The sequence below is a fragment of the Natrix helvetica genome, assembly GCF_964273705.1.
Source record: "Natrix helvetica genome assembly, chromosome: 5".
NCBI classification, from domain to species: domain Eukaryota; kingdom Metazoa; phylum Chordata; class Lepidosauria; order Squamata; family Natricidae; genus Natrix; species Natrix helvetica.
Genome location: NC_138551.1, coordinates 14,383,327 through 14,398,837, shown reverse-complemented (window position 1 = coordinate 14,398,837; position 15,511 = coordinate 14,383,327). Strand labels below are relative to the sequence as shown.

At 42.8% G+C, this 15,511-nt stretch overlaps 1 long non-coding RNA gene across 1 annotated transcript; it reads right to left on the bottom strand.

Annotated features, from left to right (window-relative positions):
• Positions 1 to 2,441: 2,441 nt before the first annotated feature.
• On the bottom strand, positions 2,442 to 15,160 carry LOC309392787. The gene is made up of 4 exons (XR_014175495.1): positions 15,126 to 15,160; positions 14,050 to 14,161; positions 2,638 to 2,666; positions 2,442 to 2,531 (listed from the first exon to the last, which is right to left on the bottom strand). It is a non-coding gene; the product is annotated as an uncharacterized lncRNA (long non-coding RNA).
• Positions 15,161 to 15,511: the final 351 nt, after the last annotated feature.

The window sequence follows — 15,511 nt, the reverse complement described above, 5'->3', positions numbered from 1 at the left end:
TAATGATGTAGCCTTAGTGAATAGTTTGATAGTGGTGAGGGAATTATTTGTTTAGCAGAGTGATGGTGTCCCGGGGAAAACTGTCCTTGTGTCTAGATGTTCTGTGCTCTATAGTGTCATTTTGAGGGTAGGAGTTGAAACAATTTATGTCCAGGATGCGGGGGGGTCTGTAAATATTTTCACAGCCCTCTTGACTCATACAATATACAGATCCTCAAGAAAACTTGGGAGGTCCCTTCTGAAACACTTCCAACCGTCCCCTTCTTCTGTGGACTGAGATATTTTTTACATGACAGTGATCTGATCGGCGGCTCTTCCTCCTGTCTCCCAAGATCATTTGCACATACCACTACATATTCAATCCATGTACTAGCTCATCCCAACAGCTATTCTGTTGAGATTTTACCTAGCTGGAAAAACCCTAGAGCTGAGCAGATCTTGGTTATCTGGTTATATCTATCTCTTCCCACTTATGACTTATAACCATGTTGCTGTATCTTTCAATTTGTATTGTTTGTATGTGTTTCCTAGTATAATTTGATACCTTATTAGTAACTATCTAGTAGTAGTAACTTGACTAGCACTAAGTATTGTATCTTTTATTCTTGATGAATGCATTCTATTCTCCTTATGTACACTGAGAGCATATACACCAAAGTCAAATTCCTTGTGTGTCCAATCACACTTGGCCAATAAAGAATTCTCTTCTCTTCTCTTCTCTTCTCTTCTCTTCTCTTCTCTTCTCTTCTCTTCTCTTCTCTTCTCTTCCCTCCCCTCCCCTCCCCTCCTATTCCTATTCCTATTCCTATTCTTGCACATTTCTGGCAGCATTATAAGAAGTAGTTTGCTTCTTCTACTGTATCTTTTGACTTCCTGTCTACTCTAAAGCCCAGGACTCCTGAACATTCTCCCATCTCGCTATTCAAGAGGTCCAAAGCTGCTTAACTTCTGTACAAAGACAATATTGACTAGAGGCTGCCATCTGCTGATATGCTTTTCAAGTTCAAAAGAAGGAATTTAAGTATGAGGAAGGCTAGCTGGCCATTATGGCTATTGATAGTTACTGTGTTGCTCTTACTTTAAAGATGGATGAACTTTTTTGACAACAAAATCATCCTTATCCTCAAGTCAATGGTTGTTGTTGGTTTTGGGTTTTTTTTTGCAAATTTTGCTTTACAGTATTTATCACGGTAACACAATTTAGAATTACACAACTTTTCAAAGCTATTGCTTGTTTTATTAGAATTGCCAAACAGACTATTTGCTTAGCGTTGTGTGGCTCAAATCCAACCAGAATGTAAGAGCCATTGCAGAACCTGGAGCTTCTCCTAGGTAAGAAAAAATGGTGTGTGCTTTATAAAGTTGTAATTTTCTGCCCAAGGTCTTTAATAATCTCATTCTACCATTGATTTTCCAGACCTCTGTTCCTAGATAACCAAGATCCAGACTGATTTAAAAAAAATAACTATAGAATTATAAATGGAGACCAATATCAGGATAGGTAACATAAATTTAATACAAAGTACCAAATGTCAATCAAACATTGAGCAAACCAATAGTTTACAAGCTATCTAAGTTAACACAGTCTTCCTCAATATCAACAACCAAGTGGACTGGACGATTAAGAAGGTGAGTGTAGCGTTTATTCATTTGTAAATACTGAAAACACAAACATACAAAGCCACCAACAACAGCCTTGTCCTTAGCGATTGTCTCGATGAATTTAAAGCAAGCTTTTTATTTAAGCTAAAGAGAGAGAGTAATTTCTTAGGGATGGATCCTTTTTTTCATCCTTGAATCAGAGGTGGAATTCTGCAGGCTTGCCCCAGTCCGGGCGAATCGGTAGTGGCGGTGGGTCGTCATCATGGATGCTCTGCACATGCGCAGAACCACTATGCGCGAGCAAAACAAGTATGCGCACACACATGATCCCAGTTCCAAACCGGTAGCAAAGGTAAGAGAAAACCGTTACTGCCTTGATTGTATTAAATTGAAAGTCCTCACACTGGGAACTTGAATTGGCTCTCAGCCTCAGGAACTGTATCAAAAGACCACGGTTCGCCTTGTCGCTTAACCATTATTCTGTTGTTGTTTTTCCTGATGCTGTTTTCCCTTCAGATGGTGAAAAAGAGGGACATGCTGATTATTATAGGGTAGATTTTTTAAAAAAATTGTAAGCCATCGGAGTCACCTGTGTATGAGTCAGGAAGCTATATAGATGTGTTTAATAAATAACGGGGTGGCTCAGTGGCTAAAACGTTGAGCTTGTTGATCAGAAACATCGGCAGTTTGGTGGTTCGAATCCCTAGTGCCACAAAACAGAGTGAGCTCCCATTACTTGTCCCAGCTTCTGCCAACCTAGCAGTTCGAAAGCGTGTAAAAATGCAAGTAGAAAAATAGGGACCACTTTGGTGGGAAAGTAACAGCGTTTCGTGCGCCTTCGGCATTTAATCATGCTGGCCGCAAGACCACAGAGACGTCTTTGGACAGCACTGGCTCTTCGGCTTTGAAACGGAGATGAGCACCACCCCCTAGAGTTGGGAATGGCTAGCACATTTATGCGAGGAGAACCTTTACCTTTAATAAATAAATAATGATATAAAGAAAAGGCAGTTTTTTAAAAATGAGATTGTTTACCTGAAGGCTTCATGTGGTTCCCGGCCAACCTAGATGTACCATTATATTATTATAGGAAAAGAGTGCAAAAATGTAGTTAGCAAACACACAGACGCATTAGGAACAGAAAACTATCAGATTAAGGCAATCAATCAATTAATTACTATCCAAATAACCCACTTGATAACAACCACGAAGAACTTTCTGTGTCTCTCTACTGCCATGGAGTGGACGTCTAAATTTTTGCCACCCAGACCTGGCAACTATAATTTCATTTCTTTCTGTTTATCTCACATTTTGCACTCGTCCCAGGAAATTTTGAAGCTGCAGCTGTAGCATATGTAGTAGGAATCTCACTGAATGCTCAGTAACACTGAATTTTAGGAAGTGCCCTTTAGGAAGTGCTTTGTGTTTTGAAGGAAGGTAGCACCCACCTCTCTACTCGAAAAATGAAATATCCTAAGGAATATTATATTTCCCTGGATGAGAAAAGGAGAAACATATCCTGCCCCATACATCCCTTCGGCCGATCCGCTCTCACAGAGAGGGACTCCTCCGGGTGCCGTCCACTAGGCAGTGCCAGTGGGCGACGCCCAGGAGTAGGGCCTTCTCTGTGATGGGCCCGACCCTCTGGAATGACCTCCCCCCTGATATCAGAACCACCACCGACCTCCGCTCCTTCCGTAAGAAGCTTAAAACCCACCTGTTCAATTTAGCCGGCCTGGCCTAATCCCAGTTTTAGTCCCTCAAGTCTGCATTTTTAAATGTCTAGGGGTAAGTTTTTAGGTTGATTTTTAACTTTTATTATCCTGTACAGCTGTTAGGTTTAATTCGATTTTAAGGGTATTTAAGGGTATTTATCTTTTGTATCTGGTTTTTAATGAGATGCCTGTACACCGCCCCGAGTCCCTTCGGGGAGAGGGGGCGGTCTATAAATCTTGAAAATAAATAAATAAATAAATAAATAAAGGCAAAGCAGCTTCCTGCAGCTCCCTGTCGTCCCCTCCTCTCAGCTCCAGGGTGATGGGATTAAGCCAAGGCCCTCAGGCAGGATTGGGCTTCAAAAATTTTAGCAAGGGGTTGTCTGCCCGGTTGCTGGGTGGGCGTGGCCATGGTGGGTGTGGCCTAGACAGCCTCCTGCACCTCCGGGAGGGTGAAAACAGCCACCAGGGGCTCTGGAAGTCCTCTGGAGGTCAGAAAGAGGCCCATTTCCAGCCTTCCCAAGCTTCCAGTAGGCCTGTTTTTCACCCTCCCCGAGCCTCCGCACATGCTCTGCATTTACTTGCATCCAAAATGGGCTGTGTGGGGACTCCTGGGCGGGGAGGAGTGGGTGGGGCCAGTCAGAAGTGGGATTTGGGGGTGAAGTTCTCTGAACTGCATAGAATCTTATCTAGAGGTTCTCCCGAACCCCTGCGAACCCCCAGCAGTCCAACCCTGCCCTCAGGACGTGATAGGATTAGCACTCTACCCATCTACCAACAGATCTCACCACATGGCTCCTGAGGAGATAGCATCACCCAAGCTTGGGACACAGATAGCCTGCAAAGTTAGCTATGACCCCCACCCCCTGGGAGTCTGACAGCCAGATACATTTCTTGGACAGGAACAGGAAACTCTAAGGTGGACCCAAGAGAGGGTACAAAACTCAGGCTCTCTCAGGATCTCTCCCCCTTTTTTTCTCTTCAAGATCTTCAAGGCATGTGACTCCCTTTTTCCCCAGGACCTCAAACCAAGCGTGGGTTCCGGCAGGCACTGCTGCCGGTTTGTCCGTTTGCTCGTTCGTGTGCATGCGCAGCGCAATTAAAATTGTTCTGCGCATGCGCAGAAGCAAAAAACAAGACGGTGCCACCTGCGCCACCATCCAGAGAACCAGTTCGGGGACGTGACAGGCCTGGGTTGCTGCCGGTTCCAGCGACCCAGATCGCCAAACCACTACCAGTTCAGCTGACCCGGTCCGAACCGGTAGGAACCCACCACTGCCTCAAACCATATGGTCCTGTCCACCATCAATAAACCATCACTGAACCTTCTTTCCAAGCAACTTCCATGAATCCAGTGTCTTTTTTCCCACTTGGAACTGAACCCAGAAAGATATTTCTTCCAACAGTTTGCTAACATTGTCAGACAAAAATCACAGTGACATGGCTTTTTGAAGTTTAAGCACACGAAGGAATTTCTTCTTCCCTCCCCCAAACTTCAAATACAGCCACCTCCTCATTTCTTGCAGGGTTGGTGCAGTCCAGTGTGTGACATGACCAAATCGAAGGAAAACAGACATGTCTGGGGAAGTTCTAGAAATATAAACAAAAGAATTCCTCTCTTCCATGTTATCAGTTATATAAAAAGCTCAGATCCTTTTCCTCAGCCAAGATGTTATATCAGAGGGTGACAAAACTGATGGCAAAGGTTTTTGGAGGAGGGTGGAGTTGGGGAAAACCCAATTTATCTTCCTGTTGGGTTATGAAGTTCAGAATCCAGTTTCCTCTTTCTAAGGAATTCCTTTGATGGCTTTGTTATTGCTACATGATTAATAACTAGCTTTATCCAAAGAAAATTTCCCAAGAAAAAAGTTTCTCTCTCCCCCCCCTCTCTCTTTTCTTTCTTTCTTTCTTTCTTTCTTTCTTTCTTTCTTTCTTTCTTTCTTTCTTTCTTTCTTTCTTCCTTCCTTCCTTCCTTCCTTCCTTCCTCCCTTTCTTCCTCCCTCCCCCTCTTCTTTTCTCTCTTCTTCCTTTCTTTTTCTTTCTTCTCTCTCTCTATTTCTCTTCTCTTCTTTTTCTTTCTTTCTTCCTTCCTTCCATTCATCCTTCCTTCCTTTATTTCTCTCTCTTCTTTCTTTGTTTTTCTTTCCTTTCTCTCTCTATTTCCCTTTTTTCTTTTCCTTTCTTTCTTTCTCTCTCTCTTCCTTTTCTTTCTTTCTTTCTTTCTTTCTTTCTTTCTTTCTTTCTTTCTTTCTTTCTGTCTTTCTGTCTCTTACTCACTCTCCCTCCCTCCCACTTCCTTTCTTTATTTCTTCCTTCCTTCCCTCCCTCTCTCTTAACATTTTAGCCACAAGCCTTTCTATGGGGTTTTCATAGTGATGATTTCCCACCACATTATCTTCCAGTTATAAGATCTAGGCTAACCTAAAAGTAGAAATATAGAAATACCTCTGATAATTGGAGGTTGATGGAGGAACTTAAGATACGCAGTAGGAAAGGTTCTGCTCTATTGATGAAATAATCATTGACGGCTAGACATCCTGTACTGTGCTGATCCTATAGGGAATCACCCTATCCAGAGTTCCACATTGCAAGCCAATGAAAGGAATAGATATTGATCACAATTACTTTCTTCTAGGATTGAAAATACCAATGGTGACCTAACGGATGGTGTCAGATGCTAAGTGCTGAGTACTGGTTTCGCTACTCAAAATTTTTGATGCTTCTGAAGTCATTTCATTGTGGCTGATAATACACAAGGTGATGCATTCTCCAAAGCTTGGTAGGATATTTTGTAGGGACATCAGTCTGCTTTGGAACCTGGCCATTATCTTCATCTGCAGTGTAAATTAAGGCATCTTAAACTATAACAGAATTTCTTTACTTTGACATACCGTATTTTTCGGAGTATAAGATGCACCTTTTTCCCTCAAAAAAGAGGCTGAAAATCTTATACATTGAATACAGCATTTTTTTGCCTCCCGAAATCCCGCCCACTTCACCAAAATGGCTGTGCATTGCCTTTAGGAGGCTTTCAGAGTGCTCCTGGGGGCTGAGGAGGACAGAAATGAGTGAGAAATGGCCCATTTTTTGCTCAGTTTTGCTCCCCCCAGCCCCCAGGAGCACTCTGAAAGCCTCCTAAAGGCAATGCATGCCCTTTTTTGTTTGACAAAAAAACGGGCCCATTTTCACAAGAAATGGGCTGGTTTTTGCTCGTTTTTGTCCCCCACCCCCCAGGAGCACTCTACAAGGCTCCTAAAGGCTATTCATGCCCTCTTTTTTTTTAATGGCCCATTTTTGCAAAAACACGGCCCATTTTTGGGAGGTCTGCAGAGTGCACAACTTTTTTTTTTAATTTGCCTCTTCAAAATCTTGGTGCATCTTATACTCCAGTGCGTCTTATACTCCAAAAATATGGTATATTACCTTTGGCATCATCTTTTGTTACCCTGGTTTCAGTGTGTGTTGTGAATCCAGCTATAAGGTTGTAATTGACGTCAACAACTTTGATATGAACCTGAAAGTTTCACTTCCCAAGTAGACAGTGTTAGCATTCGATAAACAAATAAGTCGATCTGCATAAAACACTTCCTGTAAATGGTAACAGAGATGAGCTCTTGATACAGTTGAAAATGATATAATCAAGAGTGGAAAAATTCAACAAGCCCTTGCTATGTTAGTTGACAGGACTGAGTCACATTGGCACTCCATATATTTACATGAAGTGAACTGTTTTGGGAGTTGCATAACGTTTTTTATTGACTAAATGCCAAAGCACATGAGATCCAGTTGGAATGAGAATGTTGCAAAATGGGGATCTAGCACAGCTGCTTCTCCCCATGTTGTAATTTCATGTTTTCTCCTATGACACAAACGTAGCGATTACAAAGGATCACATGTAAAATCTTTGAGTAAGAAATGGGTGAGGTCCAATGCAGGTAGTTCTTGACTTACAACTATCTGTTTAGCAACTATTCAAAATTACAAAGCTACTGAAAAGCTGACTTATGACCCATCCTTACACTTATGACTGTGATAGCTTCCCCTCTGGTCACATGATCAAAATCCGGGTGCTTAGCAACCAACGTGTATTTATGATAGTTGAGCTCATGTGATTGACATTTGTGGCCTTCCCAGGTAGCTTTCGTTGAGCACACTCAATGGAGGAAGCCAAATTTGCTTAACCACTGCCTGATTTACTTAACAACCAAAGTAATTTGCTTAACTAAGGGATTAAAGGTAAAGGTTCCCCTCGCACATATGTGCTAGTCGTTCCCGACTCTAGGGAGCGGTGCTCATCTCTGTTTCAAAGCCGAAGAGCCAGCGCTGTCCGAAGACGTCTCTGTGGTCATGTGGCCGGCATGACTAAATGCGGAAGGGGCATGGAACACTGTTACCTTCCCATCAAAGTAGTCCCTATTTTTCTACTTGCATTTTTACATGCTTTCAAACTATTAGGTTGGCAGAATCTGGGACAAGTAACGGGAGCTCACTCCATTACATGGTGCTAGGGATTCGAACCCCCGAACTGCCGACCTTTAGCCACTGAGCCACTGTGTCCCTCAGATTAAGGGATTACAGAGTCATAAAAAGGGAGTTTGTTTTAGGGTGGCAAAGAGATCATAAAATCCAGGGCAACTTGTTTAACAATTACCTTGCTTAGCAACAGAAATTCTGGTCCCACTTACGATCGTAAATCAAGGACTACCTGTACTACCTGTGTATAAGGAAAAGAGTTTTGGGGAATAAGGTTGAACCCTTTTCAACTTTTGAGATGAAGCTAAACCTGTTGGGTGGAGGTTCATACTTCCTCTCCCAGAAGTCCTTTGGCTACACCTTGTCCTTCCTCCTGCCCTTGTGTAGCTGCTACCAAGGATGACATTCAATTTTTTTCCCTATTGGTTCTGTAGGCGTGGCTTGGTGGTGGTGGGTCCTGTGACTGAGTGGGCCAACTCGATGTCACTCACGGCCAAACCCACTCAGTCACATGAACCCCCCCACCAAGCCACACCCACAGAACCTGGTGGGAAAAAATGTGTGTATGAAAACGAGAAGGGCTTATAGTGAATGTTGTGGCAGAGAGAATCCAAACTTTTCTCCCTGCATTCATAGTGGGGCTACTGCTCCCTTTATGATTGCCCCAGAGCCCTCCCTCCGGGGACTACCTTAAAGGGACAGGCAGCAGCAGCTCTGCTGTGAATGGAGGGAGAAATGTTCGGATTGGGTGGATGGGTCGAGCGGCTGAAAGGGCTGAGCAAATGGCCAGAAGAGATGAGCGGCAACCGGAAGACTAGGCAGGTGTGGGTGGGGTAATTTTTACCGGTTTGGTGAACTGATTCCAATTGTCCCTACCGGTTCACCCAAGCCCGTCCGATCCAGTCGAATTTCACCCTCGCTGCCACCATTTATCTTCCAGGTGGTAGAATCCCCGCTGTCCAAAACATAGGTAAGGCAAGGCTAAGTTGTATATATCCAGGTTAGAAAATACTATGGTTCTCCAATTTCAGCTGTCCTCCTTTGTCTTTATTTTCAGAGAAAGTGCTCTTCTCTGAGCCAGAAAATAGCAAATAAATAAAGACACAGCAGAAAAATAATATTCACCTTTCATTCTTGCCCCTGAGTGAAATTAATAAGCACAACTATACACATGGAATAGGCAGGATGTACCTGTCACCAAAACAGCAAGCTGTTTGAAATATATTGAACACAGGCTTATTTATAAAATGCTTCACCTGCTGCTTAAATTTTCTTTTGCAGATAAATTAAATCTCGCCGAAAGAAATAAATGGAAACAGCAGACTTTTCCTGCAGAGGGAACCCCAACTGTTAAACCTCTCCTGGCAACCAAAATAATTGAAAGTCATTTTTCTTAAATATGTAGCTGTCAGCTGCTACTTGCTCATCTCCAGTTTAACCAGGGATAGATAGACGGAGAAGGCCTTTCTCAGATGACGAGATCATAATCCAAGTCTCCTTGGTCAGGAAATCCAGAGCTGCTGACCTGTCCAAACAACGGATGAAAGTGCATGAACTTGGTGTACCAACCTAGGAAGATTTGTAAATAGAGAGAAGTGGTGGTATACAGGGCAAAATGTCTTACATCTGCATTTGCTTGCATGTGGTCAAAGTAAGTCCAAACTAGATGGAACAAAGCAACCCATTTGCACACGCAAAGATCTTCTTAATCAGCTACAAATCTGAGATGTGTTGCTGCTGGTTCGGCCCAGATCAGCCAAACCGGTAGTAGCAGTGGCAGGAGGCTCTACCCACCCACCTGGACTCTCCGCCCACCCAAACCCAGAAGTGACTTCGGGTTTGTCCATAGGACTGTTTTTTTGCCCTCTGGAGCCTTCGGGTAGCCTCCTGAAGGCTCCGGAGGGCAAAAAATGGCCCTACGGACAAACAGGAAGTTACAATTCCTGAGCTTTGGGGTTGCTCATATGGCTGTTTTTTGCCCTCTGGAGCTTTTAGAGAAGCCTCCTGAAGCCTCGGAGAACTTCGGCGGGGGAGGGGGAGGCTGTTTTTGCCCTCCCCAAGCTCCTAGAAAGCCTCTGGAGCCTGGGGAGAGCAAAAAAAGGTCCATTGCATGCCAAAAGTGGGGGGGGGGAGCAGGGGTCATGCGCGCATGTGCACAGGGGGGTGGTCGTGCACATAGAATGGGTGTGAGCATGGTTGTGCATGACCCCCCTGCACTCCCCCTGCTTTAGTCACGCGATCCGAAAAAGGTTAGCCATCACTGACCTAGATTGTTGGGGGCAAATATGCTGACTCTGTAAATCGCTTAGAGAGGGCTGTGAAGCGCTGTAAAGCGGTATATAAGAGTAAGTGCTATTCCTATTGCTGCATGATTTAGGCGGACATATGTCATGGGAGATCTGTAGATCCTGTTCTATGCATCCGTTCCATGACAGGTACTAGCTCCTGGGTAACAGGAGATTTGTGGGTGGATACCCTGAGTGCAAAGTTATAATAGGTGGTGGTCACTCACTTCTATGGTGAGGACTATGGTGGGTATTCATCACCCCAAGGGCAGCCTCAGCATTTAAATTTCATTCCCATACTCACAAAATATGCATATAGTGGAACCAAACTAGCACGTGAGTTGATTGCACCTGATATTTTTATTTCTTCTATTCAATCATGTTTGATTATCAGATACTGCCTGGACGAATCCCTGCAGTTTTCTTGGCAAGGTGGATCAGAATTGGTTTTCCACCACGTCCTTCCTAGGACTGACAGAGGGACTGGCCCAAGGTCATTCAGCTGATTTTATGCCTAAGGCAGAACTGGAACTCACAATGTCCTGATTTCAAGCCTGAGGTCCTTATCCTCATACCAAACTGGTTCTTAATGTGGAGCTATAATCCATTTTAATAAAACATGCCTGCACTTGAGTAACTGTGGTCCATTCATGGCACTTTAAACCTGGCTCCCACTGACCCACAGTTGCAACAACCCGATACAACACAGCCACTTAACAATAATTGCTGGAAAGTTGAATTCAGCACTAGCAGGGGGGCCTCATATTTTGGCCTTAAAAGCTGCCTCTTCAGCAGGGGAATTCTGGGAGCTGAAGAATTGCCAAGACTAGCTTAAACTGATAGTGAGCTTGTGTTTGTTGCATGCATGTTTGCTATTAGCATTTGGTAATAAATAGCAGGTCTGTGGGTCCATTCTTTGTGGATTTGATTTATTCATTTCAGTTTTAAAGCCGGATAGCTTGATACAACTGGGAGCATTCAGATCTGGGATCCACACGGAGGGAGGGGTCGATTCCCCAAATATGTCAAATAAGCCTTTGGCTGTACATGTTCTTAGAGAAATGATTTATAAGCCATGTGCTGAGAAATATTAATGGGATCTCTGCTGCAAGAAGAATTAATGGATTTCTCTGAAAAAGTTATGTCACCCTTTGGGCTTGAAACTGGTTGCAAGGGGAACCAGGCAAGGCTGTACTATGAATTTACTATGAGTTTCCCATCCTCTTTCCCCTAACTTTCTTCCTTGGTCAGTAAAGAGGTTTTCTTCCTTCTTCAAAAAAAAAAAAAAAAAAAAAAGCCGCCACAAACTTATTTTGGTATAAATATGACCGTTTCAAATGGGCAGCTGCTGATTTTTGGCAACTGTGGCAATTGCCAAGAAATTGAGAGCTGGGTCATCAGATTGTAGCCTGAGTTGTTGACCATCACCTTCTTGCAGAAAATGACAGGTTTAGACTTCTCAGGATACAGGAAGAGTTTATTTGGCAGCCAGGTTCAGAAAGCTAACCCGTTGCTAGCACTGGAAATTCTGAACAACTTTCATATCGAAGCACGCGTTCTTATGCATTCTCAAAAGCGGCACAACACAGAAGTACTTAACTCATTTTTTATTGGTTATTTTGGGGGGAAAGCCTTATAAGTAGATGGGGGTCTTACTTCTCCTTTTGTCTTGGGACACAGGTATGGACTATGTGTTTTTAGCTAACTTTAATTGAACCCTGTGGTTTTGGACTTTTGACGTAGGGACGTTGGCTGGAACATCTTGTGGTTAGAGGCTGATGACATTTCCCTGTCCCTTTAAGCAAGCTTCTAACTGTCCCTTTTATGCCACGTCTTCATTCTTATATTTTAATTCATATTTTATTCTACTTTAACCTGAAATGGATGGCATATAAATTTTATCTATCTATCTATCTATCTATCTATCTATCTATCTATCTATCTATCTATCTATCTATCTATCTATCTATCATCTATCTATCTATCATCATCATCTATCTATAAATGGTTCTGTGTGTGTGTGTGTGTGTGTATTCCAGCATAACTCTGGAACACCTCAAGCAATTTCAACCAAAATTGGTACACAAATGACTTACTCTCTGGAAACAAATACTGTGGGGGGTAAAACACCCCTAAAACCCCTTGGGGTGGGTGTTCTCTTAAGATGCAGCCTGTTGTGCCTTAAAATGGCTTCTACTGTACTGCCATAAAATGGCTTCTACTGTGCAGCACAGTGGAGTTACCATGGTAACAGCTTCACAGTACTCCACAAGGGGGCTCCCTCTAGTAAGGGGGTAAATCCAACATTAGAAATTAAGTTTGATCAGGACATTATCCCCCTATAAATAAATACCCGGGCAATGCCAGATTATTGGCTAGTAAATAAATAAAACCTGAGGGAAGCAGATAGTTCACCTCTGCCTTGCTTTAGAGCTTGCAAAGAATGGAAGCCTTCTGTATAACTCATATCTTCTTAGTCTGGTCTCTTCTTGAATGGACCTGGAGGCAAACAAAGAATGACTACACACAGGACCCTTTCTTATTTATCTGACCAATTGATTGGGCAATGATCTATGCTCTTTGAAGTGATAATGTGATAAAAAAAACGTTATTTCTCTGCTCAGATTGGTGGCCCTATTTAGGGTACGGAGTGACCATGAGAACACTTATTTATTTTTTATTTTATTTAGCTTGCCAAATGTGTACAAGATAGCAGGCATAAGTATAAACATGGACATGAACAAAGGAAATGAGTACAAATAAATGAGGACAGTAGGACAGGGACAGAAGGCATGCTGGTGTGCTTATGCATGCCCCCTTTACGGACCACTTAGGAATTGTGTAAGGTCCACAGTAGACAATTTGAGGTTGAAGCTGTGGGGGGTTTGAGGATGTAACAACAGAGTCAGGTAGAGCATTCCAGGCATTGACCACTCTGTTGCTGAAGTCGTATTTTCTGCAATCGAGTTTGTTGCTATTGTTTGCCCGTGTATTATTGAGGTTGAAGCTGAAGTAGGGGTTGACAGGGAGGATGTTGTAGCAGACAATTTTGTGTACTATGCTTAGATCAGACTGTAGGTGGCATAGTCCCAGGTTGTCCAGGCGTATGTATGTATGTATGGCTGGCTGTGGAGAGGACTATTTTAGGCAGCTGTCTGATAAAGTCAGTTAGATTCCCTTGGAGTTGGAATCTAGTTGTACAAGTGCTAAAGAGTTGCCTTCCCTGTTTTGGAAGAGTTTGACTCTGATTGTAGGATGTGACTGATGCTTGAGTCCAGGCAATGATAAAATCCCAAGCTTGGACTGGGAAGTAAAACATCCTGGGAAAGAGATAATTAAGAAGATAATTTGAATCCCTATCGCCACATAACGGAGTGAGCTCCCGTTACTTATCCCAGCTTCTGCCAACCTAGCAGTTTGAAAGCATGTAAAAATGCAAGTAGAAAAATAGGGACCACCTTTGGTGAGAAGGTAACAGTGTTCTGTGCACTTTCAGCATTTACTCATGCCATCCACATGACCATAGAGATGTCTTTGGACATTGCTGGCTCTTTGGCTTTGAAACAGAGAGGAGCACCGCCCCTAGAATCGGGAACAACTAGCACATATATGCAAGGGGAACCTTTACCTTTTTAACCCCAAGATTAATGTCAGACCAACAATCAAACAGTAAACAATACCCCAATTAAGGAACTACCAGCTCAAACAACAACAATGGTAAACAACAGCCTAATCAAGGAACCACTCAGAACATTCCCACCAGCACTGACAGGGCTACTTGTATATAAATAGCAAACCCCATTCTCTTCTAACACTGATGATGTTATCTAGATGGATAATGAAATGTCTGCAAGAAATCAACCAAGCTCATAGAGCATCAAAGATCTCACAGTTCAACCTACAAGTAATCTTTTCTATCAGTATCCTGGAAGGAGAAGTGGCAAACCATTCCATATAACTGTGGAGTAAAGTACCTGAACTACATGAAGAAATCCATGGAAGTACCAGAAGATAATCTTGATTTGAAGGAGACCTCACTTTCTTTTTTGTCATAATAGTTTGTTGCCCAAATCTTCAGCATTATTTCTGAAAGTCACACAGTAAATTGCTTATTGGCTACATATGACCTGTATGTTCTCAACCCTTATGCTTTTATTACACCTGGTACATTTTTCTTGCTTTATTCTAAATAAAAATCTTGATTGAGAATGTTTGTGGCATCAACTGAATATCTCTTGACCCTTTGCATGAATTAAAAGGCTGAAGTGTTGGTTTTTAAAGAGCACATTGTACAGAGTGTTGGAAGATTTTTTTCTGGGCGTGGCAACTCTATTTACCCTTGAAGGAGCAGCATGCAAACTTGTTCTACTCCCACTTCTACTTTCCTATTTTCACTATTTTCAGAAAATATGTATGTTGCTATTCTTCAAATTATCTCCGTGAATAAGGGTGGATCTTGAGCTCTATAAACTGTGGGTGAAATTGCACCTTTGCCCTGGATAAACACATACTGACTTTTGTAATCTCTCTGTGTAAAAAGGCAATTCCTGGATCACACTCAACAGTGCTCAAAGTTCAGTCACACCCATTGGGCCTCTGCAGCTATGAAGATAAAAAGGGTGGAGTTTCTACAGAGAACCTGGGAAAATACTTAGCTTTACCTAGTGAATTCTACAGCACATACCGTAGTAATTATTATATTTTTTGGATCCCTCGTCATATGAGTTTCAGCATCAACATAGGTTGATAACTCATGTGTTGTTTGGGTCTTACTGTTTCTGGTATAAATAACAGAATAACAGAGTTGAAAAGGACTTAGAGATCTTCTAGTCCAGGGGTCTGCAACCTTAAACACTCAAAGAGCCCCCTATCTCTGTATCTCTCTCTCCTCTCTTCCCCCGCTCTGTATCCCTCTCTGTATCTCTCTGTGTCTCTCCCTCTCTCTCTGTATCTGGATTTTTTCCCCATAGATAGGAACTTCTTCCTTATCCCACTTCCTCTCCATGACTCCCACATTCCCCTGTAAATAGAAAACTGTCACAATACCAACATATCTTCATAAAGTTTGCAGACGACACAACAGTGCTGGGTCTCATAACTGGAGGGAATGAATCAGCATACAAGGAAGAAGTCCAGACGGTATCCACATGGTGCTCAAAAAACAACTTACATCTAAATGCTAATAAGACAAAGGAGATGGTGCTAGATTTCTGGAAGCACAGAGGGGAACCTGCCCCACTGTATATCGATTGGGGGCGGGGCTGTGTGGAGAGGGTTTCCTCTTTTAAATTCTTGGGAGTGCTTATTAGTGAAGATCTCACCTAGAAAAACAACACAGCCCTGGGGGATTGGCAAGGCCCAACAGAGACTTCAGAGTCCTGCGAAAAAATCAGGTGGAACAACGACTGATGACCTCTTTCTATCGGTCCACCATAG